The following is an 8,289-nucleotide window of genomic DNA, read 5'->3' as shown; positions in this document are numbered from 1 at the left end:
TAAAAAAAAAAAAAGAACTGCAAGATCATGACCTGAGCCGAAGTCAGACGCTTAACCTACTGAGCCACTCAGGTGCCCCTTATCAGGCTTGTTTTTGATGACCTTCACAGTTTTGGGGAGTACTGGTTATATATTTTATAGGAAGGCCACATATTAGAATTTGTTTGATGTTTTTCTCATGATTAGACTAATGTTATGGGTTTAGGGAAGGACAATCACAAAGATAAATTTCTATTTCCATCACATCATCTCAAGGGTATATATATATATATTTATGTATATATAAATATATATATATATCAACGTGACTTATCACCATTGCTGTTAACCTTGATCAACTGATTGATGTAGTGCTTGTCAGCAGTAAAAAAAAAAATTTTTTCTCTCAATGGCAGAAGAAGCACCAACCTCTCAGTTTCCAGCCTCAGCGAATCAGCAGGGCCCTGGCTGATGGTGTTGGCCGAGTAAAGTGCGCCATCTAGCGCTAAATGGCAGTGATGTTCTCGTGACATCCATTCTGTGATAGGCTGCAGGACCAGAATTATCACTGTTTCAATATTTTTCCTTTTAGCTTAAATCACACATAGTCAGTCTCTGTTACTCACAACTAAGAACCTTAATCATACATTATCTTTATTATTATTTTTGGTTGTATGCACTAAATTTTTTCTTTAGGGGTGTTCTGACCATTTATTCCCTCTCACTCTCTATAGCAGGAGATGTATTTGTTTGTTTGTTTGTTTGTTTGTTTGTTTTGAGAGAGATAGCAGGTTTTATTAGTAATGTGAAAAATCCCCACTGGGATCTATTTCGATGGAATGAATGGGGGCATAATTCTATCAGCATCTGAGTTATCCATTACTGTGTAACAAACCATCTCAAAACTTAGTGCCTTAAAACAGTAACCATTTTGCAGAGGAGTCTGTGATTTCAGAATTTGGAGTGGAAATAGAAACTATTGGTGATGGCAATATTAAAGATATGACCATGGAATGAAGGGCTGAGATCATTGGAGGAATGAAGAACAGGTAATTTGAGAATGCAGAATATTTGAGTATTTGATTTTATGTGAAAATTAGATAACTAAGATCTATAACAGGAGTGGTGTGTGGGGAAAATGACAGTGATCCAGGGCTTAAAATCTTCAAGGAAAAGGGGGAAGTGACCTGGGAATCTAAAATAAATAAAAATCTCACATCCTCACTTTCTCAGCCACAGCTATTTCTTCTTTCTTCCCCATGGTGAGACTTCTCCAAATTAGTGTTCACATTTTCTGTTTACATTTCTTATTTTTCCCGCTGTTACTGGAATAGATTTCATTTAGATCATCACAGGCAGCTGAGTCCCAAACTTCACTTATTAGTGTTTTGTTCTTGTCTATATCACTTCAACTAGCACATTCTGTTTGAATGAGTTTCCTCGGATCCTCATACCCCAGGTTAGATCTTCTCTAGTGTAGTGCACCTCCAGTAATTTTAAAAGAAGAGTAATAAATGCAAAAATGCGTATTAAAACACACTATGTGTTAGTCATTGTTCTGTATGTATTGGATACAATCAGAGTCAGATACGATAAAATAAGAGCTCAATAAATGGTTTTAAAATAAATGCATGGATGCATGAATGAAAGAAATAAGAAATATAGCTACTAGATTTTATTGCTTCGCTGGAGAGGTCTTCTACTGCAGAGCCAGTAGTCTGGCTACTGAGGTCTATTGTTCCTGGACTCCTATTCATGATACCTGTAGAATGGTTGTCACGGAATCCCCTCTAAACATGTGATTGAAAGTTTGGGTAAAATACACAAATGGCTGTCAGCCAGATTGTTTGGACTAGGGGTTTATGAAACCTGAAGTGGACCCCAGAATGGAATATTGTAGAGAAGTTGAGCCACAGTGAAATGTGGTTATAGGCATCTAAGCCTGTGGAGGGGTCAGCCTAGGATTAGTAAATTACAATTTCTAAAATTCTAATTTCTCTTTTGCTTTTGGAAGAGATATTCATTGGTAAATTGGGCCCATTCAAAAGAGGCTGACCAGAATGGTTGCATGATTGCCAAAGCATGTTAAATAAAAGGAATTTAAAGAAACAAGTGGGAGTTTGTGAGAGTTGAATTTGGTCAAGTATAGAAACTGACTTCAGTGAATTGTGGTATAGGATAATGAAATTTGTTCTAGGACTATAACTAGGGAAAGTGGGTTCAACATAAAGGAAAATTGATTTTGACTTGCCATAAGGAAGATCTTTGTAATAGCAAAGAACTGTCCATAACTGACCTTTGAGCAAAGCAAGTTTGAATTGCATGGGTCCACTTATATGTGGATTTTTTTTCAATACAGTACAGTAATGTAAAGGTATTTTCTCTTATGATCTTCTTAATAATATTTTCTTTTCTCTAGTTTATTGTAAGAATAGAGTATGTAATATATATCACATACAAAATCTGTGTTGATTGACTGTTCAAGTTTTTAGTAAGTCTTCCAGTCAATAATAGGCTAGTAGAAGTTAAGTTTTTGGGGAGTCAAAAGGTTACATGCAGATTTTCAAGTATGCAGGGGTTGGCACAACCTAGTTCAAGGGTAGCTGTATAAATGAAAGACAATGATCCAAGAGAGTAGGGAGTTATATATTCTTGTTTCAGCAAATGCTAGACAATTACTCAATAGAAATTGCCAGAGACCGGCTCCTGCCGGGGTCCAGGGGTCCCTGAAGGATGGACGGTGTCGGTGAAAGAGAGAGTGAGAGAGCCCCAAGATTCTTTCTGATCACCAGGCAGGCATCTCTGCTCTGACTGGGGCTCAACTTTATTTTATAATTAAGTGTTTGGGGGATGGCACAGAAGTGGCATTTGCCTTAGACAATGATTTCTGATGACAAACTTCTTTGATATGTAAGAATTTCCCATAACATAGATTTGTAGAAGACTCATGCATAACCTTTATCAATAGTGATTGAGGTAGGTGATTTTGATGCTTATCCTATGGGGAAGGAAGGTATCTGTAGCATACAAGACAATGTTTTCAGCATAAAAAGGGTGAAGTTAGTTCTTTGTGGGCAGGAGTCAATAGCTTGTTTGTTTAAGGAGAAGTACTAAGAAAAACAAGTCTTTCGGGAAACACAGTGTTTGCTCCCATAATCACAAAAGAAGAAGTTCCTATGATAGGTTCCTTCACAGGGTGCAATCAGCATACTCAAGGCCAGAATAAGTCACTCTGAATACTGATCACAAATGCCTTGGTGGGGGGGCGCTGTGCTCCCAGCAGAAAGAATTGGGTGGGGGTGGATATGTCCTTAACTCTAAATTAGGCCTTTTGTCTTAGGGCCAGACTCAATTGTAACTCTTGTGTTCTTAACCCCCTTTATTATGTAAGTCTTGGATCTGCAAGGCCCATAGGAAGAGCCTTGTGACAATCATCCACAATGCTTTCATCTAAAATCTCTTTTGAAAAGGCAGGAATATGCTTTTCCTTATGAGGAATCTGTGTGGGGAATATCAGTCTGATCTGGAATATTGTGAGGCCTGGTCAATACCAGCAGGCTCGTTTCCAACATGAGCCAGTAGCAGAAGGAGATACCAGTTTTTGTTTCTCATGGCAGGAGCTGTGCAAACGCTGCCATTTCCTTGCTGTGACTGTCATCCAGCGAGGCTGGTGTGGCTCCCAGCAAGAAATATTATAAAGTGGTTTAAGTCTTAGACCTATGTTTGGAATAAATAACTTTTATTTTGTAAAATTCCCTTTTTACTCTGATAGTCTATGTTTACATGAAATTTGGGATGATGAGATTTTTTTTAACTCATTTTTTGAGTTTTCAGGAGAAAACATCATGAACTAGGAAGTGTTTTGCTTTTGGTACCATTTTACAAGCTGAAATGCTCTGAGCCATAAATGATCCTCATATTATAGACTCTTCCAAATATATTGGTTCTATCAGAGCCTAGTCCAAGAGATTTATATACCTGGGACATCTAAACCTGAAATGTCTTTGATTTTAGGATCATGTATGCAACTTATAGTAGATGTTACTTCAAAATAATCCAGTTTAAACCTCTTAGATTCAATTGTGACCATGCTTAAATCATATCCATGTTAGCTGAATTAACCACAAACTTTAAAATAGCACTTGATGTGTTTCATAGACAGAAAAACTAATTTTTTATCATTTATTTCTCCTCTGTGTTCTAGTTTAGCATGGAGTATTCATAGATTTTAGAACATGTCCTTCACTTTTATGCTTCTTGAAATGACCTAATTCATTACTGCCTACCAAAATCCTGCACCTCTTTCATGGATGTTACTATAGTTCTAAAAGTCAGACCCAGAGATCACTGCTTCTGAGAATAGGATCTTCTGCCAGCTAGTTTCCTGAGATCCCCTTTGACATCGTTGTTTCTCAGGTTATAAAGTACAGCGTTCAACATTGGTGTCACCATTGTACGGAATACAGACAACATTTTATCCTGCTCTTTTGTCCTCTTGGAGTTTGGCTGAATATTGGAGTAGGTGAATATTGCTGAGCCATAAAAGAGGACAACAAGGAGATGAGACCCACAGGTAGAGAAAGGCTTGAGCCTTCCCTCCCCAGACTGCGTCTTGATCACAGTGGCGATGATATTCCAGTAGGAGACAAGGATCAGGCAGACAGGAGCTAAGAGGATGACCACGCCCATTGCAAAGATGGCCATTTCTGTGCTATAAGTATCTGCTGATGCTAGCTTTAAGAGAGCAGGAGGTTCACAAAAGTAGTGATTAATAATGTTCTTTCCTTGATAGGGTAGTTGGGAAATAAAGGTGGTATCCACCAGAGACACTGGTGCCCCACTGGCTCAGGATCCTATGGCCATTTGGAGACACCTGGTGGGTCATGATAGTAGAGTAGTGAGGGGCTTGCAGATGGCCACATACTGGTCATAAGACATCACTGCCAACAGTGCACACTCTGTACCTCCAATCCTAAGGAAGACAATTATCTGTGTCATTCACCCAAAGAAAGAAACAGTTTTTCTATTTACAAGGAAGTGGATCAATACTTGGGGAGACAATGGTAGTAGAGAAACTGAGATCCGTGAAAGAGAGGTTTCTAAGAAAAAAAGTACATGGGAGTATGAAGTCAAGAATCTATGAAGATGAGAATGATGATGAGCAGGTTTCCAAACATAGTTAAAAGATAAATGATGAGGAAATGAATAAATAATAGGATTTGGGTCTGCAAGTCCTGTGAAAGGCAGAAGAAAATGAACTCAGCCACAAAGGTTTGGTATTCCTCTCTGATTGAGGATTATGCCTGTTTACCTGTTGATACAAATAAAAAGAACTTGTGACACCAAGTTCTGTAAAAGAGTATCATTTAAAGCTCAGTTTAAAACCAAATTGGAAGGGTGCCTGGGTGGCTCTGTGGGTTAAGCCTCCAACTTTGGCTCAGGTCATGAACTCACAGTTCACGAATTCCAGTCCCTGCATCAGGCTCTGTGCTGACAGCTCAGGGCCTGGAGCCTCTGCTTCAGATTCTGTCTCTCTCTGAAACCTCTCTCTCTGCCCCTCCTCCATTCTCTCTCTCTCTCTCTCTCTCTCAAAAATCAACATTTTTATTGTTTCCTTTACCATGCTGAAGCTTTTTATCTTGATGAGGTCCCAATAGCTCATTTTTGCTCTTGATTCCCTTGCCTTAGGGGATGTGTCAAGTAAGAAGTTGCTGCGGTGGAGGTCAAGGAGGTTGTTTCCTGCTTTCTCTTCTAGGGTTTTGATGGTTTCCTGTCTCACATTCAGGTCCTTTATCCATTTTGAGTTTATTTTTGTGTATGATGTGAGAAAATGATCTAGTTTCATTCTTCTGCATGTTGCTGTCCAGTTCTCCCTGTTAAAGAGGCTGTCTTTTTTCCACTGGATACTCTTTCCTGCTTTGTCAAAGATTAGTTGGCCGTACATTTTTGGGTCCATATTCTGAGTTCTCTTTTCTATTCCATTGGTCTATGTGTCTGTGTTTGTGTTGATACCATAGTATCTTGATGATTATAGCTTCGTAGTAGAGGCTAAAGTCTGGGATGGTGATGCCTCCCGTTTTGGTTTTCTTCTTCAATTTCCTTCATAAGTTTTCTATAGTTTTCATCATACAGATATCTTATATTTTTGGTTAGGTTTATTCTTAGGTATTGTATGTTTTTTTGTGTGCAGTTTTGACTGGGATCCATTTCTTGATTTCTCTTTCTGTTGCTTCATTATTGGTGTATAAAAATGTAACTGATTTCAGTGCATTGATTTTGTACCCTGCAACTTTGCTGAATTCATGGATCAGTTCTAGTAGGCTTCCAGTAGAGTCTGTCAGGTTTTCTTTTTTTTTAATTTTTTTTTTAATTTCTGAGAAAGAGAGAGAGAGAGCGTGAGCAGGGGAGAGTCAGAGAGAGAGGGAGACACAGATTCTGAAGCAGGCTCCAGGCTCTGTGCTAGCTGTCAGCACAGAGCCCATCTGGGGCTCCAACCCACAAACCGTGTGATCATGACCTGAGCTGAAGTCAGATGCTCAAACAACTGAGCCACCCAGGCGCCCCTGTCGGGTTTTCTATGTAGAGTATCATGTCATCTGCGAAAAGTGGAAGTTTGACTTTTTCTTTGCCAATTCTGATGCCTTTTATTTCCTTTTGTTGTCTGATGCCTGATGCTAGGACTTCCAGCACTATGTTAAACAGCAGTGGTGAGAGTGGACATCCCTGTCGTGTTCCTGATCTCAGGGGGAAAGCTCTCAGTTTTTCCCCTTTTAGGATGATGTTAGGTGAGGGCTTCTCATAGATGGCTTTCATGATGTTTAAGTAAGTTCCTTCTATCCCAACTTTCTCAAGGGTCTTTATTAAGAAAGGATGCTGTATTTTGTCAAATGCTTTTTCTGCATCTATAGACAGGATAATATGATTTTTATCTTTTCTTTTCTGAATGTGATGTATCACATTGATTGATTTGCAAATATTGAACCAGCCCTGTAACCCAGGAATGAATCCCACTTGATCAGAGTGGATAATTCTTTTTATGTGCTGTTGGATTCGATTTGCAAGTATCATGATGAGGATTTTTGCATTCATATTCATCAAGGATATTGGCCTGTAGTTCTCTTTTTTTTGCTGGGTCTTGGGAATCAAAGTGATGCCTGCTTCATAAAATGAGTCTGGAAATTTTCCTTCGATTTCTAGCTTTTGGGATAGCTTGAGAAGAATGGGTATTAACTCTGTTTTAAATGTCTGGTAGAATTCCCCAGGGAAGCCATCTGGCCTAGGGTTCTTATTTGTTGGGAGATTTTTTTAAAACAATTTTTAATAGTTTTTGTTTATTTTTGAGACAGAGACAGAGAGAAACAGAACATGAGCAGGGGAGGAGCAGAGAGAGAGGGAGACACAGAATCTGAAACAGGCTCCAGGCTCTTAGCTGCCAGTACAGAACCTGATGCAGGGCTTGAGCCCATGAACCATGAGACCAAAGTCAGATGCTTAGCCGATTGAGCCACCCAGGTGTCCCTGTTGGGAGATTTTTGATAACTGATTTACTTTCTTCACAAGTTATGGGTCTGTTCATATTTGAGTGTGTGTTTAGGAATTTGTCCATTTCTTCTAAGTTGTCCATTTTGTTGGCATATAATTTTTCATAGTATTCCCTGATAATTGCTTGTATCATCAAGATAAAAAGCTTCTGCACGACAAAGGAAACAATAAACAAAACTAATAGGCAACCAGCAGAATGGAAAAAGATAGTTGCTAATGACATATCAGATAAAGGGCTAGTATCCAAAACCTATAAGGAACTCACCAAACTCCACACCCAAAAATCAAATAATCCAGTGAAGTAATGGGCAGAAGACATGAACAGACACTTCTCCAAAGAGGACATCCAGATGGCCAACAGAAACAATGCTCAGCGTCCCTCCTCATCAGGGAAATGCAGATCAAAGCCACACTGAGATATCACCTCATGCCAGTCAGAGTGGCTAAAATGAGCAAATCAGGAGACTACAGATGCTGGTGAGGATGTGTAGAAATGGGCACCCTCCTAGACTGTTGGCAGGAATTAAACGGGTGCAACCCTACTGGAAAAGAGTGTGGAGATTCTTCAAAAAGTTAACAATAGAACTCCCCTATGACCCAGCAATAGCACTGCTAGGAATTTTCCCAAGGGACATAGGAGTGCTGATGCATAGGGGCACATGTACCCCAATGTTCATAGCAGCACTCTCAACAATACCCAAAACATGGAAAGAGCCTAAGTGTCCATCAACTGATGAATGGATCAAGAAGATGTGGTTTATCTATACA

The 8,289-nt window shown here is 39.3% G+C and overlaps 1 pseudogene; it reads right to left on the bottom strand.

Moving 5' to 3' along the window:
- Nucleotides 1-4,323: 4,323 nt before the first annotated feature.
- Nucleotides 4,324-8,289, bottom strand: part of LOC144238948 (olfactory receptor 2D3-like) — a 26,743-nt pseudogene continuing 22,777 nt past the window's right edge.

The sequence above is a fragment of the Crocuta crocuta genome, unplaced genomic scaffold (genome assembly GCF_008692635.1).
Source record: "Crocuta crocuta isolate KB4526 unplaced genomic scaffold, BGI_CrCroc_1.0 scaffold382, whole genome shotgun sequence".
Classification (NCBI taxonomy): Eukaryota; Metazoa; Chordata; class Mammalia; order Carnivora; family Hyaenidae; genus Crocuta; species Crocuta crocuta.
This window is presented reverse-complemented; position numbering and strand designations above follow the sequence as displayed.